The 26935-nt window shown below is 42.1% G+C and overlaps 1 protein-coding gene and 1 long non-coding RNA gene across 5 annotated transcripts in view; one reads left to right on the top strand and one right to left on the bottom strand.

Moving 5' to 3' along the window:
• LOC117759412 (anoctamin-9-like) overlaps nucleotides 1–26935 on the bottom strand; it is a 157247-nt gene that overhangs the window by 49132 nt on the left and 81180 nt on the right. The gene's annotated exons all lie outside the window — the stretch shown is intronic.
• Nucleotides 1767–9391, top strand: LOC117759455. Its single transcript, XR_004613473.1, has 3 exons — nucleotides 1767–1852; nucleotides 4423–4426; nucleotides 9025–9391. It is a non-coding gene; the product is annotated as an uncharacterized LOC117759455 (long non-coding RNA).

The following is a 26935-nucleotide window of genomic DNA, read 5'->3' as shown; positions in this document are numbered from 1 at the left end:
AACGGAGCCTGAAATAAAAAAAGATCCAATTCAAAGGTGTAGGCAAAATAAACACACTCTCAGAATTTGAGGGAACTTTTTGTATCTCATGTTCGTATTTTAATCATCCAAAACTGCAGGATTATTAAATTCAGAGACACTGTGATGTCCTCAATCTATATAATTTAACAGAATTAGTATTATATGCTTGTGTTTCTGCTGGGATGGTTCGGTTCAGTCGGTCGCTCTTTGTGATACTGGACTCATTTCAGCACAAAGATCACAGATCACAGATCTTTAGAATATACAGTATATCAGCTGATCATTCATCATCATGGTACAAACATTTTTTGTGATCACTGAACCCTCATTTCAGCATTACGCACGGGTGTCACGGCAGTGTTTATTTATTTAGAGCAATCGGACCGATTACCTCACATCAGTGGATCCTAACCTCCACTCTGGGATCTTATTTGGAGAGTGAATAGGTTTTCTTTATTTTTTGTGAGTGATCTCCAGTGCGCTCTATGCACCTGATGGCACAGTCACGTTCACTGCAGCGATTTGATGATACACACACAGTGTTGGAAGATATTATTAAAAACTATTAATGACTCGGCTGTGTAATTTGCTGTTTAATGGCATCTATTTTGCAATTAAAAGGTTTGTGTGAAACCGATATCTCGCAAGAGCACAACTAGAGCTGTTGGTGTTCATGTCAATGATGAAGTGGATCAATATTCTGGCTTCAGTTCACCACCTCACGTCTGCATCGCCACCTATGCATGGGTCAGAGTTTGTGTGGAAATGCACACATTTTCCCGTCGTTTGTTTTAATAAATCCCAACATTTGCGTGACAAGTGGCGTACGCATGTTTCAGGCCCCGTTTTGTGCGTACGCAACGGTTATAAATGACAACCAAGCTAAGTTCCTCTCTTTGTCAACTCTATAAAATACTGTATGAAAACTATTCGGTCACTAGTGCGATCACATTGAAAGGTATTTACCGAGAGGATCGTTCTGCTCCTTCTTTATTTTGTGGACACATAGGTTAACGTTAGATTGACAAACTAGAGTGTAAAACTGATCTCAGGTCACAGTTTTTACCTCAGATTTTCGTAACTATTTTTATTTTTTTTACACTTTCACTGTTCCCAGTGATATAATGAATGCACTCTTACACATGGGCATGCTAAAAAAAACACACTGACTGATGAAAATAAGGACATATTTGGAACCCGTCACATATATAACATCTCTCTTCTAGTGCTGCCACTCGTTTGTCTATGTAAACCTGCTAGTGGTTCTAAAACAGCCACATCCTTCACAGTCTATTATTATCATCATTATTATAATTATTAATATTAATATTTTATGTAAGACTTTTCTTATTAATTTTCAAGGAACTAAGGCACAGAGGCATACGCACAGACGCCTATGTAGCAGGTATTAAAACTAATATTGCATTCCACCAAAAATCCCTCAGTTTTTGTTAATTATTGCTGTTTATTGTATTGGGTGTTTTACATGGGTTTGGCGCCCTCTATTGGTCGTGGGCGGACATTGTGTTTATTTTCCCGGCTCTCGCCAGAATGCACTGGAGCTGGCCGAGAGCGGTACGTATTTTGTACAGCGCGACACTAATGTGTAAATTTCTAAGCTGAAGACATATGTAAGTGTTTAGAATGATTCATTTGTTTGTAATATCATAGCAGTCGAGCCGTTTCATTTATTTTTGGTTCATTTTCATTTGTGAGTTAGTTCAGAGTGTTTTAGCGAGCTGTGTTATGTTTCTGTGCATGTGCGTTGGCATTCGCCATTTTGTGTCCTGAAGTACGCCTGTTGAATCGTATATTTTTTTATGTTAGGCATGTACTGAAGACAAATGACCAATGCTGTTTCTTTTCTTCTGCTGAAACTCTGAACAGCAATAAAAGTCCTGTGCCGAAAATCAAGTCCCGGTCTTCGACTTCATAAACTGACACAACGCAGAGCATACGACACAAAGGACAGACCGGTTACATTGGTGCCGTGACCCGGATCCATCGTGGATCAACACCAGCTTGGTCACCGGAGGTTGCTGAATGCCATCCCAAGGTTTTTTTTCTTAAGTTTGCACTGAAGTGACATTGTCACATTGGGATTCCGTTTTATTTTTGTATTTCACTTGGGAAAAAAAAATTATTTGTTGCCCATTGTATTTTCTTTTTCTTTTCATTGCCTAATGTGAAAGAACATTCTCAGTTATTATTTTTTTGGCACTCGCCTAAGTGTTTAATCAGAAGAAAATGACATACAATGTGGGAAGGGGAGAATATGTTCCTACTGGTGATCTGGTCTTACTTCTGGGAGGGGAAGACTTTTAAGTGAGCTGTGTAATACTCCAGTTAGAGTTCCAGGCAATGTGGGCTCACCAGCCTTTAGCTCCACCAGATTATCTAATAGTCTATACCCTACCAATAGACCCGCTGAAATGCCTTCAGCAATTCCAGACATTAGTGACCCAGCTTTAAATCATCTCATCACACACATCGCCCAGCAAGTGGGACAGACTCTATCAGCTCAGTTAAAGGGGGAGGTTAAGGCAGATGAGGGCGCACAAGTTCAGAACTCAGGTGCAGGCCAGACACTCACTGACTCAGCTCTTAACCTGACTGGTGTGAAGTTAGTCATGCAGTCCGATGTGAGAGAGCCTCCTGTTTTTAGAGGAGATGGTTCAGACAAGCATTCTGTAAATGAGTGGGAGGAGCTTATGGACACATATTTGAGAAAGAGGGGTGTACGACTTGAGGCGCAGTATGAAGAGATTTTATCCAAGCTAATGGGTAAAGCTAAAGACGTAGTGAAGATAACCCTACGTAGCAACCCATCACTGAAACCCCATGAGAACCCAAAAGTGATAACGAATATACTGAAACAACATTTCGGTGATGCAACATGTTCAAGTATGCCTCTTGCTGACTTCTATAGCACAGTGCCTGTAACAGGAGAGAACCCAGTTGAATATTGGATCCGCCTTAACAAGGCTGTCGACGCAGCTGAGGAAGGCTTGAGGAGACAAGGACGACACATTGATGATCCCAGTCGAGAGGTGACCATGATGTTTGTAAAGTATTGTCCAGATCCCTCTCTTGCTGCAGTGTTAAAGTTCAAAGCACCAGACAAGTGGACTGCTAGTGAAATACAGGAGCAGGTTGATCGTTATCAAATTGAACTGAAGGAAAAGTTATTTACCGAGCCAAGTTGCCCTACGCCAGCTAGAAATGTGACAGCTCATGTTCAAACAACTGCAGTCGATGTGTCAGCTTCAGCCAGCTGCGCAGTGTCGCCTCCTGTCCAGTTGGAAGTGAGTGCCACACCTAACGCTCAGATTGATGACAATTGCATTAAGACTCTCATTGGCCTCCTCGACCGTACACTTGCTCAAAACAATCAGGCAGAAGTTAGACAGCACTCACCTGACCAGTTACAAAAGAAATTCTGCAGGGTTTGCAAGTCTGTTGAGCACTCCACTCTTGCTCACTGTAGATACGAGCGCTTGTGTTTGTCTTGTTTCAAGCCTGGCCACATTAAGAGGAACTGTCCGAATAACAATTTCAGACAGGAGCATCAGGTCACAAACTCACCTCGAGAGCAGCAGCCTTTAAACTAATCGACTCACATTTGGGGAGGGGATGTGTGGGTGACAGTAAACAAACCCTCAAAAGTGACAATGGACTTGAACAGTGTTTTGTGAAGGCGTGCAGTACAGCACCAGTTGGTGTGAAAGTGATAGCTCAGAACACACAAAGAGTTGAACCATACGATGAACTGTTCTACGCTCCAGTCAGTGTAAATAATAAATTCCAGATGAGAGGAATGCTAGACTCGGGTTCCATGGCCTGTACATTCAGTGAGGAAGCAGAGAAAAAGATGCTCAAAGAAAACATATTGTCAGAACCTAAACAAATGGACGAAGAAGTGGTTTTAGTAGGGTGTGGAGGAAAACTCACGAAACCAAAATGTATGTACGAGGTTGAACTGAAAGTGTATGGGGAGAGTTGCATTGTTCCAGCTCTTGTGGCACCAGGTCAGCGAGACGACCTTATCATTTGCACAAATGTGATAAAGTTCCTTATGCACCAGTTGAAAAACAGTGATGATTATTGGCGGCTCATCACCAATGACAGTCTCTCATCATCTCCTGAGTGTGAGCAGTTCTTGGACCTCATGGCAAACACATCCCGTTGGAGGGGTGAGGAGCTGCCAAACAAGATTGGCACAGTCAAGCTCAAGCAGTCTGTCATTCTTCTGGCGAGGCAAGAACACCTTGTTTGGGGCAAGCTACCTAAAGATACACCTATGTCACCAGGAAGTACTGTTATTGTTGAACCCACTTCATCCAAATCAATGCCGCGAAACATCATGGTTGGCCGCGTTGTGACACCGCTGTGGGGTGACAGGTGGGTCCCCATGAAGGTCACCAATCTGTCTGATAGACCCATTAGGCTAAGAAGAAACTGTAAGCTTGCCGACGTGTCCCCCTGCTTGGCTGTTGAGGATTTTGAGGTCTTCCAAGGCTCTAGCAAGGTTGAAAAAACTGCCCCTGAAGAACACTCCACTTCCACCAATCTTTCAGACCTTGAACAGAGACTGCAAGATGTTGGTCTTAGCAACTTTGACATAAAATCATGTCATACTGACCACAAGGGGAAAGAAAAGTTAGTTCAGTTACTTGAGCGCTACAATGACGTCTTCTCAAAGCATGCATTGGACTGTGGTGAGACAAAGGGCTTTGTCCATCGGATCCGACTTACCGATGATCGTCCGTTTCGCCTTCCTTATCGGAGAGTTCCACCTGCTCAGTATCAGATACTACGACAGGTTCTGACAGAAATGGAAGAGCAGGGGATCATACGGAAATCTGTGAGTGATTATGCCTCACCATTGGTGCTGGTATGGAAAAAAGATGGAAGTTTGAGGATCTGCACCAATTTCCGTTTGGCTGAATGCGAGAACATTAAAGGATGCCCACCCGCTCCCACATCAATCAGATTGTTTGGCTGCTTTGGGAGGAAACACCTTTTTCAGCACAATGGATTTGACATCTGGCTTTTATAACATCCCAATGGCTGAAGTGGACAAGAAATACACAGCTTTCACTACGCCACTAGGCCTACACGAGTATAACAGGATGCCGCAGGGACTGTGCAATAGTCCTGCGTCATTCATGCGCATGATGCTGAGTATATTCGGTGATCTCAACTTCAGCAGCCTTTTATGCTACTTGGATGACCTGCTCGTTTTTGCACCAACTGAGGGGGAGACTTTACAGAGACTGGAGATTGTCTTCCAACGACTGCGAGACCACAACCTCAAGTTAAGTCCTAAAAAGTGCCACTTGATGCAAGCATCTGTCAAGTTTTTGGGCCATATCATAGATGGCAGTGGGGTGGCTGTGGATCCGGCAAAGGTCGAAGTCATATCTAAGATGTCCAAAGCTGATCTCATGGAAGATGATGGGTGTACACCTTCAGTGCGGAGGATCAGATCCTTTTTGGGGATGGTATTTTATTACCAGCATTATATCCCCAATTGCTCTTCCATCGCTAAACCACTCTTTGCTCTCACTGCTGGACAGAAGAGAAGAGGAAAAGCGAAAGTAAAGGAAAATGCGGGGACATACAGGAAACTTAAACACGATGACTGGACTCCAGAATGTGACATTTCTTTAGTCAGTCTGAAGGAGAATCTATTGAACTGCGTGGTTCTTGCCCACCCTGATTTCTCACGCCCACTGATTCTGTCAATCGATGCTTACTTGGACGGGCTTGGTGCAGTATTGTCACAAATACCAGTTGGTGAAAGTAAAGCACGACCCATAGCTTTCGCAAGTAAGACCATGAGCAGTTCCCAAAAGAGGTATCCAGCTCACAGGCTAGAGTTTTTGGTGCTTAAGTGGAGTGTGTGTGAAAAGTTCAGCCATTGGCTAAAAGGCACTTCTTTCACGGTGTGGACAGACAACAATCCACTCACATACATAATGACCAAACCCAAACTTGACGCCTGCGAACAGCGCTGGGTTGCCAAGCTCGCTCCATACACATTCAATCTAAAGCACATTGCAGGAACCAAGAACATAGTGGCTGATGCCCTTAGCCGGGATCCGTTCGCTAGGACAGTTGGTCAGAGGCTTATCACAGAGTGTTATGACAGTCTACTTACTGAATCTGATGAAGTTGGGGAAGATGGGGTTCAAGATGCCTTTCGTCTAAAGGTACAGTGTTTCCAGACAAAGAGATCCACACCAGGGTATGCAGATCAGTCTCATCCTCTCCCACTCTCATGTAACAGAGTTGTGAAAGCACTTCTTGATGCTCATGACCAATGGGATGCTGCCACAGAGTGTAGAGCAGCTCAGTTAGTCCAGTCTGTTCAGCACCTCGTACCACCAGGACACGACCTGTTACCTACCTTCTCCCTGGAGGAGCTCCAACAAAGCCAAGAGCTGGACCCTAGCATCTCAAAAGTTCTGCCGTTTCTGAGTCGGAAAAGGAGACCCTCAAGGAGGGAGAGAGTCGGTTTAGACACAGGGGCCTTGGTGCTCATCAAGCAGTGGGAGAGACTTAAAGTTCTTGATGGAGTGCTTTACCGTGTTACCAAGGATCCCTTAAGTAAACAAAAGAGACACCAGTTTGTTTTACCTCGATGTCTGGTAGAAAAGGCCTTGCGGGGTGTGCATGATTTAGCTGGATATCAGGGACAGGCAAGAACAATTCAGCTGACAAGACAGCGATTCTTTTGGCCTAGGATGGAGCATCAGATAAAAGATTACGTCAAATGCTGTCAGAGGTGCATCCTGGCTAAGACACCTGATCCATCCGCCAGAGCTCCTCTCGCAAGTATCAGGACCTCAGCTCCTATGGAGTTAGTGTGTTTGGATTTTTGGAGCACAGAAGACAGCAAACAGTGTTCAGTGGATGTTCTCGTTTTGACAGATCACTTCACAAAGTTGGCCCACGCATTTCCATGCGAAAATCAGATAGCAAAGCAGGTTGCTAAAAGGTTATGGGATAACATCTTTTGTGTCTATGGATTTCCAGAGCGCATCCACACAGATCAAGGGGCCAATTTTGAAAGTGAGCTGATAGCGGAACTACTCGGGTTATCAGGAGTCTCCAAGTCGCACACTACGGCATACCACCCAATGGGGAATGGAGGAACTGAGAGATTCAACAGGACTCTGGGTAATATGCTTCGTTCGTTGCCATTGAGAGAGAAGGCCAAGTGGCCCCAACAAATACAGACTCTAACTTTTGCATATAATGCAACGGTGCATGAGACGACTGGATATGCTCCCTTCCATCTCATGTTCGGCCGTGTTCCGAGACTCCCTGTTGATGTCATGTTCAAACAAGTGTTACAGGACCCTGTGGTTGTTGACTACAGCAGCTATGTGAATACACTCATGTCCCATCTCCAAGAGGCAGTAACTATTGCGCAAAAACATTGCATCAAAGAGCAGGAAAAACAGGCCAGGGGTTACAATCAAAAAGTCAAAGGAACTTACCTGAACAAGGGTGACAGAGTACTCCTCGCCAACAAAGGTGAGAGAGCAAAGAAGAAGCTTGCAGACAAGTGGGCGGCGACAGTATATACTGTCATAGACAAAAACCCACAGACTCATATATACAAGCTGGAAGATGATGAGGGGAACACAAGAGTAGTGCATCGCAATCTTATCCTTGATATCAGTTTCCTGCCCATTGAATCTGCTGAGGGAGATATGACTGAAGCTCAGAGCTCATTTGATGATTCTGAAGAGCAGTCTAATTCAGTGGGTCTTGTCAGCTCTTTGGGGGAGGAGGATTCAGAGGATAGGACGAGTGCTTGGGTGCTGAGTGGAACAGGGGATGCCAGCAGTCGCAAATCCTGGGTTGGTGATGAAACACACATCAATCAACCATGTCAGGAAGATGCTGAAGTTGGGAGTGGAGAAATAAGTCACAAAGACGGCGACACTCGCAACTCTCTCAGACTACAGACTGATGTTGACGTTGCCACAGATAGTGACAGTTTTCTTGCAGTACCGACAGTTGACATCGAACACAACCAAAATAGCCAAGCATACACACCACTAGACACACAAGGTGTAGTTAGGACACGTGCTGGCAGAGTTGTTAAGAGAGTTAACCGTTTGGTAGACACAATGGCTCAGACGCCATTCACCTTTAGGGGGTTGGCAGATTCCATCAGTAAGAGATCACAGTCTCTTCTTACCCTGTTTTAGAGGGGTTGTTTTGTTTATTTTTTTTTCAGTTTATCTTATTGGTTTGAGATACTGTAATTAATGTGTTTATTTTCTAACATGTACGCTTTGGGACTCAGTAGGTCGGGTGGTTTGGTGTACAAGGCACCATACTGTTCTATGAGAGATTTGATCACCCTTTTTATTTCTCTGAACCTGGTTACCAGGTAGCTTATACAGCTGAAGATAAAGATTGTACTCTTTAGGTGGACCCGTTCCAGTTTTGACAGGATGTCAGTTGTCTCTGTTGTACATGTTTTATCCTGTTAGGTACGCAATCAGGATTTTGGTGTAATTCAGGAGGGGTGAATGTAGCAGGTATTAAAACTAATATTGCATTCCACCAAAAATCCCTCAGTTTTTGTTAATTATTGCTGTTTATTGTATTGGGTGTTTTACATGGGTTTGGCGCCCTCTATTGGTCGTGGGCGGACATTGTGTTTATTTTCCCGGCTCTCGCCAGAATGCACTGGAGCTGGCCGAGAGCGGTACGTATTTTGTACAGAGCGACACTAATGTGTAAATTTCTAAGCTGAAGACATATGTAAGTGTTTAGAATGATTCATTTGCTTGTAATATCATAGCAGTCGAGTCGTTTCATTTATTTTTGGTTCATTTTCATTTGTGAGTTAGTTCAGAGTGTTTTAGCGAGCTAGCAAACATGTGTTTCTGTGCATGTGCGTTGGCATTCGCCATTTTGTGTCCTGAAGTATGCCTGTTGAATCGTATATTTTTTTATGTTAGGCATGTACTGAAGACAAATGACCAATGCTGTTTCTTTTCTTCTGCTGAAACTCTGAACAGGTATGTTTTGTTGCATAGGACTCTTGTTGTAAATAGAAAATGTGAATCTTTTCATGATGTGTGACTGTGGTATGAGTGAATGTGATACATTCAAAGACAATTGTAAATTATAGTTTTGCTATTTATTTTTATGAATACTTATGTATTTTTGCATTTATTATTTCTGATATAGGCCTTTTTGTTTTTATTAGGCAAGATTTGTAAATGTACTAAGAATGCACTGGAGCTGGCCGAGAGCGGCATGTACTGAAGACAAATGACCAATGCTGTTTCTTTTCTTCTGCTGAAACTCTGAACAGCAATAAAAGTCCTGTGCCGAAAATCAAGTCCCGGTCTTCGACTTCATAAACTGATACACAACGCAGAGCATACGACATAAAGGACAGACCGGTTACACCTACACACACACACGCAACTAGACAGATACAGGCACAGGGACATGCACAACATATACACACAGACCAAACCACAGCTATGTCTGCTGTTTTATATGTATATTTAACACTCCTCTGTTATTACTGCCGCTGTTTTGCCTACTGTATTTGCTTTCATCTGGTAGTAGCTAAACTTTACAAGTGGCCAGGTTGCCGGCAATTACAATTTGATAATAGGAGGCGACTGTTTTAGACAGATAATCAAACAAGGACCGATCCCTCACCAAATCTGCCAAGTTGTCAATGATTGCATTGCTCAGAATGGTGTTTCTGATATTTGGAGATTTAAATTTAATAATAAAAAAGCATTTTCCTTTTTGTCAAATACCCATCTTTCATACACTCATTCATACACGCGTTGAGTATTTTCTTTTAGATAATAGATTACTGGGAAACGTTAGCACTGATATTGTGATGCTCTTATCACAGCATCACAATATCAGATCATGGTGCAGTTTTGTTTCATGTAGCATTACCCAACTGCCATAGACAATCACGCAATTGGAGACTTAACCCCCTCCTCCTAGCTAATGAAGAATTTGTTTCGCTTCTTCTCAATTTAATTTCTTTCGTGAAACCAATGCCTCTCCAGAAATTTCCCTCTCTACCCTATGGGAGACTTTTAAAGGTTCAGTGTGTAACATCCTGGTAACATCGCATCAACCTCAGTACTCCTCACTCCCCCCTTCCTTCCTGAGCGTGAGGAAAGCTCAGTGGCCCTCATGCATCAAAACACCGGACGACCTCAACGAGCCGACTTATCTCCAGTGACGAGGATGATATAGATCGATATATATTTCCTAATATTACCTGTGTATTTCGTATGCAAACAGTAGTTGATAATCTACATGTTGAAAATATGTTACCACGCTGTGGTAGTGCATTATGACGGTAGCTAGCTGAATTAGCTTAATGCTAATGTGGGCTAACAATGCTAATGCGGGCTAACGGTAGCAAACAGACTCGTATAGCCTGATAACAGGGAGATGGAGTTAGCAGGAGACACGTGTTTATTCCGTTTACACACTGAAACAGAGCTGTACTGAGGTGAGCGAGAGACGAGGGAGAGATCCTGAATATTTAAGTTGAGCTTTCAATCAGGGTTTAGAGTTCATCATAGCACGAAGACAGCCCTCGCAAAAGTCACTAATGACTAGGGTTGAGCCGAATACTCGGATGAAACGAGTATCCGGTACAGATAATGTACTTTTACGAGCACGAGTACCATACGAGTAAAATGTGTCAATATCGTTACTCGTGATCAATGAAAATCCTCATTGGATAGCTGTGTCCACATCATGCCTTGATAGGCCAGCCACACACAGAGCTCTTCCCCTACACAGAGCCTATAAAAAGTTCACCGCCAGCAGCGCCACGCAACACAATCTTGTCGTTGTCACAACAACTCTGTCCACAGTGATGCTAATTTGTAACATTGTTATCTATGACCGAGTCAGAGTGCACCCAGCCCGGCTAGACGCACATATACCGAGCGCTCCTTTCTCTCACTCACTCACTCACTCACCACACACCCACCCACACCACATAATTAACATTGTGTAGAAATAAAAGTTACAGCACACCCCCCCCCAAAAAAAACACTACGACAGGTAGTGAAAAAAGCCCTGTGATCAGTCACACACACAAACATCACACTGTTAAAATTGATTTTATTATTTTTTACTTGATACTTCTTTATACTGCATGTGTTGTGTTCATTGATTCACTGAAGTTTATTCACTGAAGTTTATAAAAAACTTATAAATCACTCATCTCAATTCTAAGGCTGTTCTGTAAATAGTTTTCTAATAAACAATAAGGCCCAATCCCATTTCACCCCTTGGCCCTACCCCTACCCCTTGTTTTTGAGGGTTATCTTGCCGCTTGAAACAGAGTCACAAGGGGTACTGGTGGAAATCTTCCCCTAAGAATTGGGACAGCCCTTCAAGAAGCCGTTACATCATCAGTAGTCGTCGAGGAAACCCGACATGTCATCTGAAGTCGTCGATGTACACAGACGAGACAGTTTTGCCGGGGATATCATTTTAATAACATTGTTGAGATCTTAAATAACCCTTTGCTAATGATAGCAGTTACTAAAGTGACAAACCTATAATATCCAACTAACATCTATGCTAATGCAAGTGAATCAATGACATTTGAGATTGAAAAGCTTGGATGCTCTGCATTATTTCCCATATGAATCAAAAGCACACAGCTTCAGTTTGCTAGCAGTGGTCTGTATGCTAACCTGCCAGGATGCTTTGCTATTAGAGGAGCAGTTAAGTTCAGTAACATCGCTGCTATACGCAGGATCAATCAAGTGCATCGTGTGTCTTCAAACTATGTGAAAATACGGGACTATCATGCAAAAAAAAGATCACTAGTATGCTAACGCTAGTGCGATCGCAATCTTTTGTATTAAGGTTGTTGTGAAAAAAGTGACCATAATACATTGAATTGATATTAAACCAATCATTATCGTAATTTTAAAATCCTTATTAATGGAGAAAATTCTAAATTTGTGGGTCTCTTTCCCAGCTTGCCGGTGATTCTCAAGGCATTCTGGGTACCCCTACGTTTGGAGTGAGGGTCTGAAAAATCTCCGTTTGGAGGGGTATAGAGCCCTACCACTTGGCCCTACTACCCCTCCGTCCGAACAGGTATTGAGACAACAAAGGGGTAGGGCCAAGGGGTGAAATGGATTGGGCCTAAATATAGCAACTTCTGATCAACCCATATCCATGTCAGGCTTAAAATACCAACTTTCGGTTAGGCCACGCCCACTTCCGAGTACGGATTCGGATACAGATAATTTAGTTGGTTGAACAGATACAGATAATTGTGTACTTGCTCATCCCTAATCGACACCACGTTGGTCACATGAGTAACTCTGTTGTTTTATAACTGCTGTTCTTTGTGGCACTACGTAATTATAGTTCACGTTAAATTTTGATTCTGCTTGGTTTTACTGCCTACACTACTGCCTTGTTTTCAGCCTCTTTCAGCTCAAACTCACGTCGGGAAATAACTCTCATACACAAAACCGTGCCCTTTCAGTTTATAAATGTGACTTAGGACCGATTTGGCAGATATCTCATTATTGAATGCAAAATCCTTTCTGTAAAACTAAATCTGGTTAATATATATTCGAGAAATACTTTTCCTGAGGTTGGCTGCTCCGGCGGGCCAATTTATCATAGTATACTCCAACCAGAACTGGATAGATCCAACGGGGTTGACACCTCTCACTCTTGGACTAGGAAAGAACTACTTCAGTGTATGAAAGAATTTCATCTGGTAGATGTGTGGAGAAGTAAACACTCCAGTCAGCGAACATTTTCCTGTTAGTCCAGTACTTATCAGAGTTTTTCTTGAATTGATTATTATTTGGTCTAAGCCGATTTGATTCCAAAAATGTCCAAATGTTGGTATGATAGCATACTAACCTCAGATCACGCCTCAACCTCACATGTCATCATATCCCCGTAGATGGCGATTACAGTTATTTTGGCTTAGGGACCCAAGCTTTATAGAGTACATTGAAACACAAATAGATTATTATTTTGAGAAAAATACTGATCAGACGTCTGCCTCTGTGAGGTGGGAAGCCTTTAAAGCCTTTCTGAGAGGCCAAATGATAAGTTTTACAAGCTTTAAACATAAATCTCATAGATTAGAAATGAATAAACTTGAAAAAACAATTAAGGAAACTAGACAAAACATTTTCTAGATCCCTGTCGTCTACTAATTATGGAACTTCACAAACTGGGAGCAAAATATAATGTTTTGTCCACGAATAAGCAAAATAAAAGCTTGATGAGATTGAGACAATTGTATTATGAACAGGGGGAGAGGGCTGGTAAGCTGCTGGCCTGGCAAATTAAGCAGACTCAGGCTAAGAGGGCAATAAAATCTATTATAACACATAAAAGGGAGCTAGCTTCAGACCCAGGGGAAATAATTTACACTTTTCAATGCTTCTATCAGAACTTATATAGCTCTGAATATATAGATTCAGCCCCAAATATGCAAAAAAGTTTTTGGGACACACTCAATTTGACAGCCTAGATAAAGAATCCTTAGACCGATTGGACCATAACCTTGGGACCCAAGAAATATCTGAGGCTATATCTAGCTTGAAGGGAGGCAAAACACATGGACCAGATGCAATTCCAATTGAAATATATACAATTTTCAAATCTAAATTAGTACCACCCCTGCTTGATATGGACAAAGAATAATTTGATAAGGGATCTCTCTCCCCTTCGCTTAACACAGCAATAATTTCATTGCTACTGAAACCCGGAAAAATACCAACCAATTTCTCTTCTAAATAATGACCTAAAATTCTATGTATAGCTCTGGCGAGGAGATTGGATACAGTTCTACCCCAGATGGTTCATTCGGACCAGAATGGATTTGTGCAGGGACGACAGGGATTCCACAATACACGAAGGGCGGTTAATATTCTCTTTGAAAAGTGTGGCCTCCCTGACCACTCTGTCTTGTCGTTGGATGCAAAGAAGGCCTTCAACAGGATAGAGTGGCAATACCTCTTTGACGTCCTGAAGAGATTTGGTATAGATGGGAGATTTCTCAGAAGGGCTCAGCTTCTGTATTCCAACCCACAAGCTGAAATACTAACCAATCGCATTATCTCAGCGCCCTTTAAACTTAACGGAGGAACGAGGCAGGGATACCCCCTCTCCCCTCTACTGTTTGTCCTGACTATTGAGCCACTAGCCATGGCAATTCGCAAGCATGCTGATATAACAGGAATTAAAGTAGGAAACATAGAACATCGAAAAGCATTGTACGCGGATGACATAATTTAATTCTGCTCCAAACTGGACATGATAGGAACCGTTGGCACCTTTTCAGGTTATAAAATAAACAATGATAAATCAGTGATAATGTTCCTGACAGAAAATGAGAGGCATAATCCCCCAATCCATACTCCATTTGTTGTATCGAAACTAACAAAATTACCCCTACTATTGATGAAAGTATCGCAGCCAGCAATAACCCCCTCGTAGATGCAGTTATACAGCTAATATGATTGCAGCAGGACTGCTCGATACATAGTATTTCTCCTCAGATACTCGACCATTAATGACATTAATCCACCAATTCACTGACCTTCAGTTATGCTTCAAAATGTTTACCCTTATCAATGCTGCTAAAACCTTTATCTTGGTGATGTTCTCCTTTACACTTGACATCTATTGTACTTCTGTCCGTCCTGGGAGAGGGATCCCTCACATGTGGCTCTCTCTGAGGTTTCTACCTTCTTTTTACCCTGTTAAAGGGGTTTTTAAGTAGTTTTTCCTTACTCTTGTTGAGGGTTGAGGGCAGAGGATGTCACACCTTGTTAAAGCCCTATGAGACAAATTGTGATTTGTGAATATGGGCTATACAAATAAAATTTGATTGATGATTGATAATAAATAGATGGACCAAACTACCCATATCCCTAATTGAACACAATAATATTCTTAAAATGAAAATATAAAGTACATTTTTATATCTCTTCCAGTCAATTCCACTCTCTCCACCTCCCTCCTTTTTTCAATTGCTTAAGAAAACCTTCTTAAATTTTGTTTAGAACAACAAACGCACAACACTGAGACTTTCCTTGCTGTATTTACCATTTCTAGATAGGTGGACTACAATTACCAAATCTCTTATGGTATTTTTGGGCAGCGCAAATTAGGGCAGGTATGTTTAACTTTGTGAGTGACTAGCCCCAGCGTGGGTCAGTGTGGAATCCTAGGCGATGGCAGTGCCATTAAATTTGTATATATAATCAGCAGATAAGAAAAAGCTACTTTAAAATACCCAAAAAACCTTTTTGAAAAATACGATAATGATTTGGCATAATGACCTTGCATATTTGGGTGAGACAAAGCAATTATCTCAATTCTAGCCAATTTTCGGTAATGATGACTTTCACCAAGGCAGAGCAGACCCGGGTTTCAAACTTTGGTCCTCCAAAGGTATAACTAAACTTTCTGATTTATACAACGATAAGAAATTTCATTTGAAGATCTAAAAACCAAATATGGTATTCCTAAAAAGCACTTTTTCGAGTATCTCCAGACCAGAAGTTATATTATGTCCAAGCAGTATAATAGTTTGACACTTCCCCCTATGCAATCTTTGAAGACATCACTGTTAAGTATTTAGAAGCCAGGAGACAGGTGTCCATGCTATACAACTTGTTTGTTAGCGGGTCCAAAGATTCTTCAAAGAATATTTTATGAGCCTGGAATACAAATCTTATCTCCTCGGTTAAAACCCAAACTGTAAACACACATTCCAAACTCCTACAATACAAATGGCTGACTCGGCAGTACATCACTCCAGCCAGGTTGAATCACTTTAACCCCAATATTCGCCATACATGCTTTAAATGTCCTCACCAGAATGGGTCGACAATTTTGTGGTCTCAAATGATGAAAATATATATATATTAACACTCCCATAATTTTGTTAGCTACCAGTATCAAGAATTTTAATTTTACTATTATTATTACCCTTTTCAACCAGTATGGGAGGGGGGTGGGGGGGTTTGATGCAATGTGTTCTCATTGCTATTGTTTGATTTATACATATGTTTATCTCTTGTCTTACTGTCCTGTTCTGTTTCTCTGTAAAAAACAATAAATATAGGTTTGAAAAACAAAAAATTTCACTTCTCAGATGACGTCCGCTCCTTTGGTTTTTCTGTAGTATTTTTCTCCATTCAACGTATTTTCTGTTCGCAAACTTCCTACCGACCTTTCATAACAACCTTCCGATCCCACTTCTTCTTCTACGTTGTTTTTACGGGCACGGTCCTTACTGCAGCTTCTTCATTAAACAAACACACACTCACAGTCTATGTGTCCACACTCCAGACTCCAGCTGGAGGCGGTAATGCACCAAATCGTTCTTTGCCGTCATTTTAAATAGGCAATCGAGCTCAAATCTTAGAAGGCTTTTCCATATCGTTTACTCTCCCCCTTCCCACCCCCCTGAAATGGTAATATTACTAATGGACAGAAATCTGAGTATTTCCCTCTTGGCAGAGGCACACACCAGGGCTGCAATCTATCCCCTCTACTGTTCGCCATCGCCGTTGAACCCCTGGCCAGTGCCCTTTGACAATCCAAAGTCTTCCTGGGCGTGGGGACTTTCTGCACAAATTATCTCTTTACGCTGACAATATTCTCTTATTTGTTTAAGACCCTTTGAAATCTGTTCCCTCCATTCTCAACACCTTAGCTCAATTTGGGAAACTCTCAGGCTATAAAATCAATTTAGAAAAAAGCTAACTGTTTCCTCTCAATCAAACAGCCTCTGTTATCCCTGCATCACATTTCCCATTTAGAATTGTCCACAAGGGCTTTAAATATCTTGGGATGGAGATCACATTCGTATTTCCGGATATGAAAGCCTCCCCTTGACCTAGGAGCAGGGGGGTCAACTGCCAAGCTTCTCAGGCTTGTAAAACTGCCAGAAACTGGAACCCCAATTCAATTTATGTCGTTAACCTGCATGTCCAATGCAATTTACTGTGCTGTGACAGAATCTCCCTTTTCATGCATTATTTATTTCATGCATTTGATACTTATTAAGTATGAAACATGTCACTTCCTGTCGCCAGCAGGTGGCGCTATGACCCAAAGTTAATATTGACAAATGGAGCTGTTAGGGGCGGGACTGTGAATGTGTGAATGAGGTTTGAGGCTGATAGAACAATGCACAGAGGAGTTATAATAAATCCCTCATTTTTGGCGAATCCTCAAAATTTTACGCCACGCCACGGTCACACCGTGTGATGAAATCGTATATACCGAGGTAGTTTATATCTCCATCTTGTTGAGATGACATTCACAGAATTTGAAGTTGATCTGATGAAAGCCCTAGGACAAGTTCGTCAAAGTAAACATGTCTAAAATGGTCAAAATGGCCACTAAAGCCAAAATGGCTTAGAATTCAACTCAATAATCAATTAACTAAACTCCAAGCATGTCTCAAGGACATAAAAACCTGGATGACCCACAATTTTCTCTTTTTAAACTCAGATAAAACAGAGGTTCAAATACTTGGCCCTAAACACCATAGAGATACATTATCTAATGATATAGCTGTGCTAGACGACATTGCCCTTGCTTCCAATGAAACAGTCAGGAACTTGGGAGTGATCTTCGATCCTGATTTGTCCTTTAAATCTCAGACATGTCCTTTCTCAAAAAGATGCAGAAAAACTAGTCCACGCCTTTGTTACATCCAGACTTGATTATTGTAATTCCTTATTATCAGGCTCCAGCAGTAAGTCGTTAAAGACTCTGCAGCTTGTCCAAAATGCTGCAGCACGTGTCCTGACAAGAACCAGGAAAAGAGACCACATTTCTCCTATATTAGCTTCACTACACTGGCTTCCGGTTAAATCTAGAATATAATTTAAAATTCTCCTCCTCACCTTCAAGGCCCTGAATAATATGGCACCATTATACATTAAAGAGCTGATAGTACCTTATCAACCCACTAGAACACTGCGCTCCCACAATTCAGGCTTACTTGTCGTCCCTAAAGTCTCTAAAAGTAGAGTAGGAACCAGAGCTTTCAGCTATCAAGCCCCTCTCCTATGGAATCATCTCCCACTTTCAGTTCGGGAGGCAGACAGCATCTGTACATTTAAGAGTAGGCTTAAAACCTTCCTTTTTGATAAAGCTTATAGTTAGAGCTGGTCCAGGCTCGTCTTAGACCTGCTCTTAGTTATACTGCTATAGGTCTAGAATGTCGGGGGACACATGACACACAGAGCTTCTCTTCCCAGCTTCTCCTTCCTCTCCCCCCTCCTTATCACATCAAAGAAATTAATATCTCATCAATACATGTTACAGACTTGACTTCTTCCCCGGAGTCCCTTTGCCTTTTCGTCCACAGATCCAGGGCTGCGGCCACATCATGAATTGCGTATCAGAGATCATGATCGTAATGGCGGATCCTGTATCGTGCTGGCTGATCGTGATAATAATGGCAGATCCTGTATCGTGTTGGCATCTGATAGTGGTGGTGGACCACGATCGAGGTGGCAGCTGATGGTGGATCCTGATGGCAGCAGTGGACAATGATTGTGGATTATGTTGGCATCCGATCGTGGTAAATGGTTCATGGTTTTGTATTTATATAGAGCTTTTCTAGTCTTGATGACCACTCAAAGCTGTTTACAGTACAGTTATACATTCACCCATTCACACACACATTCATACAGTGCATCTATTAGCAGCACTTTTTGGTTCTATAAGGGGCAATTCGGGGACCCAAGGACACTTCAGCATGCAGACGGGGAAGACTGGGGATCGAACTGCCGACCTTCAAGTTGGAGGACGACCGCTCTACCCCTCAGCCACAGCCGCCACATGGTGGATCCTGATCGTTGTGGCTGCTGACCATGGACTATGATTACAACAAGACTGCTTGATATACAATATGTCTCCTCAGATACTCTACCATTACTGGCAATAATCCATCAATTAATTTACCTTCCTACAAAGTGTTTATTCTAATCAATGCTGTAAATACCCTTATCTTTCTGATGTTTTCCTTTACACTTGACATCTATTGCACTTCTGTCCATCCTGGGAGAGGGATCCTCACATGTGGCTCTCTCTGAGGTTTCTACGTTCTTTTTACCCTGTTAAAAGTTTTTTTTAAAGTAGTTTTTCCTTACTCTTGTTGAGGGTTAAGGGCAGAGGATGTCACACCTTGTTAAAGCACTATGAGACAAATTGTGATTTGTGAATATAGGCTATACAAATTCAATTTGATTGATTGATTGATTAAGGTGAATACTGATATGAAGAATATATGTACAGGATATTAGCAGCAGATGAATAATTATTTTAGCTTATAAATAAATATATATACAGCAGATATATACTCGATCAATAAATATAGTAAATTTAAAGCAGACGAGTTAGTGTATGATAGCTTTATGTGAAAAAAGTTCAGTAGCCTGAGAGTGTGAGGGTGGGGGGAGTGCAAAAAGAGTATGTGACTTCAGTGTGTGTGTTTGGGTGGGGGTTGGGGGGTGTTTGGAGTTGAGGAGTTGAACAGCCCTGGGAGCAAAGGTTGCCCTTCTCCTCTGAGTCCTGCACCCAGGGCAGCGAAGCCGATGTCCTGAGGGGAGCCATTTAAATGCTGAGAAGACAGCATGTCCTGGGTCGAAGAGAATCTGATATGCTAACCTCCGTGTCTGCTTCTCATAGATGTTGGTGAGTGATCTCAGTGGAAACCTGATGATCTTAGAGCAGACTGTGATGGTTCTCTGCAACCTGTTCCTGTTCTGGAGGCTGGTGGAGTGAAACCAGCAGGTGATAGAGAATGTGATGATTCTCTCAATGATAGAGTAATAGAAAGTCTGGAGGATGTCCCTACTGACACTGAAGGAAATGAGCTTCCTTAGGAGGTATTGACGCTGCTCACATCTTCTGAGAATCTCCTTGGCGTTGGAAGAGAATTTCAGTTGGCAGTCAAAGATGGTGCCCAGGTACTTGTACACTTCAACACGCTCTATTGGGTCCCCGTGGATTCTGGTGGTGGCTACTGTTGCTAGTTCCCTCAGCCTGTTTGAAAAGGTGACAACCATCTCTTTGGTTTTGCTGAGGTTCAGTTCCAAGCAAGAGCTGTCACACCACTCCACAAACTCCTGCAGAATTGGTTCGTGGTGCTTTAAGGGGCCTGATAGCAGTGACAGGAGAACTGTGTCATCTGCATATTTAACCAGGTGACAGTTGGTCTGTGTGGATCTGCAGTCATCAGTGTAGAGGTTGAAGAGCAGTGGTGAGAGCACACAGCCCTGAGGGGAGCCAGTGGAGTTGAAACGGAAATCGTATAGGATGTTGTTGACTAGGATTCTGTGCGATCTGTTGGTGAGAAAGTGTAGTATCCACAGGATGAGTTGGATGTCTAGATGGAAGCGGGAGGAAGGTTTGTCAGCCAGGATATGAGAATGCAGGGTGTTAAATGCAGAGGAGAAGTCTGCAAAGAGGAGTCTGACTTAGGTGTCGGGGTGCTCCAGACGTTGTGCACAGTGTCTGTTATGGAATTTTCAGAAGACACTGTCTACTCTCGCTAAGGCATAGTGCATGTGGCTATCGTTTTTGGATAAGTGCGAGAGCTTGGCAAAGGTCCACAGTGTCACTCCCTAGACACCATAAATATGAGACTGCGTAGGCAGGCACTAGAAAATCCAGAACTAGAAAATACATTGAATTGTTTAGGAACTAGCAGACCCATAGATTAAATGATCAGTAGGGGTTTAAAGTGGGACCACAAGAAAAACAGACATCATGCACAGATGTTGTATTGATGGATTCAGATTTTCTCCTTGCCAAGCTTCAATAAATATTTCAGCATAAGACATCAAATGGCTCCTGAACACTTTCTTCACTGATGAGTTGACCATTGACCAGCAGATTTTACACAACAGTGTCCATGATGACATTTTTTGCATCATCAACGTCTTTACCTGCTCTGTATGTAAATTGTCATTCCATTTGGCAGATTTGATGGCACGTTTGACCTCTTTGTTGACCTCCTTTTTTCCGTTCCGGTGCCAGTGAAGAAGACTGTTTTCTTCCTGTTGACGATGTCTTTGAGATCTTTGGTATTATTGTTTGAGAAGAAAGTGATCGTTTTGCTGGGGATGATGCTGTATACACAGGAGATGTATGATGAAACAGAGTCCACTTGCACATTGATGTTGTTGGAGGGGGCTACGAGGGTGTTCCAGTCAGTGGTTTCGAAGAATCCATGTAATGTTGAAATGCTGTCACTGCTCCCCCTGCTTAATGGTTTTAGTCACCTTCTTTGCCCTACTTATGACCGGAGTGTATGCTGGGGCAAGCAGAATTGTGTGGTGGTGGGCAGAGCCGAGGGTGGGAGCGCTGCACTGGCTCTGGGGTGTATGTAGACCAGAATGAGAAAAAGCTGTGGAAATTCTCTTGGGAGATAGAAGGGGCTAAGAGAGAGTGCCAGGAGCTCGATGTCCGGAGTGCACAGTTCCTCCCTCACGACAACTGTAGAGCACCAGTGTTTCATTACATAGAATGCAATGTGCTGTAATCCTGCAGTCACAGTTGTAGTAAACAAAGAGAGAGAGAAACGCTGAGCTGGATGTAGACGAGCGTAAGAAAGTTGCGGTTAGTTAAAAGTAGGCGGACAAAAGTTATAAAAACACACACACTCTATCCTGTGTTTACACAACAAGATGAGGAACACACATTAAGTATGAAAAAACAATAAACAAATGTTAAAAACAATGTAGGTTACAAAATATTGCTCTATGAGTTGGCCGGTCGACCACACGAGCAGCGACCCAGAACCAATATGTACACCTATTATGCTGACAGGGCAACAAGTAACAGTATTTGGACCCCCAGCTCCACAAGTAAGGAGGACCAGAAGAAGCTTTAAAGGGATAGTTTACCCCGAAGTGTTTGAGTTCACAAAACACTTCTGGAGTTTCAGGGGTAAACTTTGTTAGGGCAGAATCCAATACAATTAAAGTCAATGGTGAGTCCTTATTCAGACCTAATAAAACCGAAAAACATAACATCAACTCAAAACGAGGTCATTTACACCGTGTTTTTGGCCTAAATGGCCCCTCCGCTCTAAATACACAGGAGTTCCGTGTGCTGATATCCAACTCCTCACCAGCAGAGGCCCATGAGTACCGTTCCATAAGGGAGAGGACGATTAGGCCTGCTACCAAGCAAGGATGAATCAGAAGACGTCAACAGCACAGGCGGCTCCTAATCAGGCAGCTCCTAATCAAAGTGGATGAATTGGAGTGCGATAATGACCTTCTGGCCCACAGCTTGAGGGTCTGCATCAACGTCCTCGACAGTTACAGATGGCTGCGTGGAACTAGCTTGCATGCAAAAGAATCATAAAGTACCTATACTCTAACACATTGATCACTACTGACACCACGGTAAGTCCTCTCACAATGATATATACACGCAGCACCCTACAATTTGACACAACGTGTTTGTGTAAGCACTGTCCTCTACATTATGAGCACTGATTTCAACACATCTATCCTCATCTATTCAGCAGCTTCATTGGCTCCCGGTCAAATACCGCATTGTTTTTAAGATTCTGCTCCTCACCTTTAAGGCCACCATACTTTTCTGAACTCCTGCACATCGACACACCCTCCCGCACCCTCAGATCTTCTTCTTCCATTCACCTCACTGTACAACCTGCCCGTTTGTCAACCATGGGCTCTAGATCCTTCAGCCGCTCTGCCCCCCGCCTCTGGAACTCCCTCCCACCAGACATTCCCAACACTGACTCAGTCTCCATTTTTAAATCACTTGTAAACAGGCTTTTTCAGTTTGATTGTCTTTCATTTTTTATTCACTGTTCATTTAATTTTATATGTTTTATTGATGTTTTTGATACATTGTTTCTTATGTTGTTGAGTTTTTTATCTGCCGTGTAAGGTGACCTTGAGTGCTCTGAAAGGTGCCTTTAAATAAAATTTATTATTATTATCCTGCATTATTATCAAGTATTGAACATCACACCAAAAATATATACTCAAATACACTGAATGTTTGAACCATATTCACTTGTGTTAAAGGGAATTTATTGTGTGAAGTATAGCAAGACTGGCTCCATAGTTAGTTAAAATGTTTTTACTATAGCTTGCTCAAACCATAAATGAAATGGCCCACTGCGTGTGTTTTAAATGTTATTCCACTTTGTAAGATTGCTTCTTGTTCACTTCAAAAATTATTAATACAGCATCCATGTTGCCAACATGATTTTAGATGCACATGTTTGAACCTGTGAGTTGCATTAGCCATCGTCACGGTGACTACTGTTGTCACTGGCCAACAGAAACCTCTGGTAGCAGTTCGCTAGAACAATATGTTCTACTCTTTAAAGTTTATAATTAGCTGGGAAATGTTGTGGAAAATGTTTGTTTAATATTTACTCTGTTTGTGGAATGCTCTTAATAAATATGCTCTGTGGTAAAAATACAATATACCCTGTACTACAAATGTATCTAGTGTGGTAACATATACTCAGTTTTACAAAATGCAGTCTAAAGTCTCCTAAACATAATGGAGTCAAGAAAACAGTCTGGAAATCCTGATGATTCCCCATATCTAGTGTATGGGGATACAGACGTATGGGGATACAGACGTATTACACCATTATTTTTTTACTTTGATCATCTCCAGTGAATTATTTTGAACACTATTGGGTCTCCAGTTTACGTATTGGAATAGAAGTCTGAACTTAGAATCTGGCCCTCTGCTGGACTTTTTATCTCCAACAATGTGAAATAAAAGACATAACCTTGGCTATGTTTCTTAAATGATAAAAGCACAATTGTACAACCTTCTTTATGTGGGGTATGAAGCTCAGACCACACCGTGATTTCTAGCATTTGGTAAATGGTGCTAGTTCACCGCATGTTTAAAGGGGGATGAGACTGAGCCGGTCATAAACTGTAATAATCTGTTCAGTCTGTCTGTTTGTATTCACTTCCTGTTTTATTTTGTTGTCTGGGTTCTTGTGTCTAGGGTCTAGTTCTACTTCCTGTTGGTTTCCCCACACACCTGTACCTTGTTTGTCATTAAGCTTTCTCTATTTATACCCTGTGTTTCCCCTCACCCTCTGCCAGATTGTCATTGTCTCCTTCGTGTGTTCATGCTCTCCAGCGTTAAGTTCTGTGTGTTTGCTTACCTGGTTTTGGACTCTGCCTGGATTACCGACTTTGGATTTTGTGCCTTTTCCCTGAATGGACTTGTTTGCTTCTCTGACTGCCTACCCATGTATGACCTCTGGATTGCTAAAGTAAAGTTTTATTTTGTACTTTATTTTTTGTCTCCCGTGCTTCCTTTTGCAACTGAGTCCCAGCTTTGTACAGAACCGTCACATAAACAGGTCTGTATTTATTGAGTGGAAGGGTCGAGGTGGGGTTTGAGTGGTTCAACAAGAGCAGTTTTGAAATAAGCATGGGTGGTGTCATTAAACCATGGAGGCAGTTTTGAGACTGATCTGATTGGGGCAACTGAATCCAGGTCAATAAAGGAGTTCACCAGATGTTCGGTTTCAGGTATATGGGGCACAGAAGAGAGAGATGAGAATGCTTAAGAAAAATTTGCCAGCTGTTAATAATGCAAGAGAAAATGGGGGCCAGTTTAATTTTGGGATTAAGTTGATTCTGCCCCACCAGAGCCCCTCTTATGACAGCGGACTATGTGTTCAGCCCAAGACGACTGGTGGTTTGGAGTAGAGCAGGATAAAAGCTTGGGACAGGTGGAGGGGTCCCAGAGAACTGTGTCAGGCATGTATGCCTGGAGTATATTGTTCTATTCTTCAATAAAACTGCTTAAGAGTCTGAGTCTCTGTTCCGCAGTTCATCCGAAAGCCGGTGGATGTCCTCCTTAAGGTTACCATGTTTATATTTGCTTTCTTAAGTAAAGCACAGTCACAAGGCATAGATGGCATGATGTTTTGTTAGCTTAGCTAAGAGGCTAAGGAAAGTGAAAAGTGATGCTAGCAGGAGTAGGTAGCCGGCATAACTGCCTGCAACTCAGGATCCTGAGATCAGATGGGTGAGATGTGATGCTCTATAATGAAGTTCAGGACTGTAAACTGGGATCTTGGCAGTCCAGTGCAAGAATCTGACTGGATATAATTGTTGAGTTAAAGCATAGTGATGCTAGGCAGAAGTGACGGGAGTGGGAGCAGCAGGAGTAGATAGCGCAAACTGTTAATTAGGATCCCAAGATCTGATTGACGGAGTGTAGCTGGTGGCAAATGCAGGAGCAGGTAGCGAAACTCAAGATCCAGAGATTTGATCAGGGAAGTGGATCAGAGACTCCAGTTGATGTGCACCCTGATCATCAGCGTTGGCGCAGAGAGATTAGGCATCAAACACCCATAAAGAGCTGAATTTTCTAAAACACTAGTGCAAGAGTCGAGAGAAGAAAGACATACTGAGAGGCCAACCTAGGTTATCGGCAGTTCTGTTTTGATGAATGCTAAATTTCCGACACCGGCGACCATGGATAAATACATTCCTGGGGCCAGAACGGTAGAATGATATATTAAACTGCTGGCTAAGGATAAATGCAGTTATGGTAAAGTTGTTATTCACGTCAGACGGTCGTCACAAGAAATATTATTGAGTGGTGTTTATCTATGCAAAAAAATTAGTTTTCCTCGGGCCCCTGCCTAATCTGACCAGTGATGAGATGTACAGGCACTGTCATCCTTTCACTGCCAGCTGTCAATGGGGTGTTCAGAAAACAATGTGAGCTTCATATGTGGTCTGATTAGGAGAGGCATCATTCATCCCAATTTGGATGGAGCAACTCTCATATCCAGAAATCTGACTGATTTTCTTAGACAGCCAAAACTATGACAGTCCAGAATTGATACCAGGAGGCAGAGTTGCAGTCCCAGCACTTCTTTTAGGGCAGTTAGATCCTTAAAACCCTATAGAAACTTTCTGGCACCCAACCATTGAAATTTCCTTTGAAAGCATCATTCTTAGCTTCATACACCCGAGCCAGAAATGACAAAAAACAGTTATGGTAGTTATTATATATCTATGTGCACCCATACATTTTTTAGGAAGACTTTTTATCTAAGTTAGTCCTAATACCACAGATAAAGTCAAAACAGTAGGTGATTTCATCATTCATGTAGATGTTGCGAATGATAGCCTTAATTCAGCATTTAATAAAATAATAGATTCAATTGGTTTTATTCAACATGTAAATAAACCCACCCACTGTTTAATCACACTCTTGATATTGTTCTTACATATGGAATAGACACTGAAAATTTGATAATTGAATATTTCTCCACAATCCCAAGTCCATTTTTTGTTGAATTCACAATTTCCAACTACACTGAAGTTGAACAAAAACATCACAAACTATCAAAGAATTTCTTTGATAGCCTATTTACTCCATTGCCATGTGTCAGTACATCACAGTACACAACAGTTATCACAACTATACTTCCACACAAGTTATTGATTTTGTTAATAGTACAGCAGCCTCATTACATACAACATTTGACACTGTGTCTCCTGTGTCTTTCCCATGTGTGTCTCCTCTCTGGTAGCCTTTAAACCAGAGGATTAATCAGCCAAACAGCCCTCAGCTGTTTTTATTAATCCCCTGGTGCAGGTGGAGGTGCCCTCTGAGCCACCACCATGCCCACAAAGTGGTAACCTGTTATGTAATTATTTGCACAGATATGGCTTGATTGAAAGACTTTCTGTCAGAATTTATAATCCATCATAAAACGTTAAAGGTCACCAACGACCTTTTCATTGTCTCAGACAATGGACTTGTCTCTATTCTCGCCCTGCTGGATCTTAGTTCTGCATTTAAC

This window comes from Hippoglossus hippoglossus, chromosome 3 (assembly GCF_009819705.1).
Source record: "Hippoglossus hippoglossus isolate fHipHip1 chromosome 3, fHipHip1.pri, whole genome shotgun sequence".
NCBI lineage: Eukaryota > Metazoa > Chordata > Actinopteri > Pleuronectiformes > Pleuronectidae > Hippoglossus > Hippoglossus hippoglossus.
Note: the sequence above shows the minus strand (reverse complement) of the source record. Positions and strands in the feature narration are given on the sequence as shown.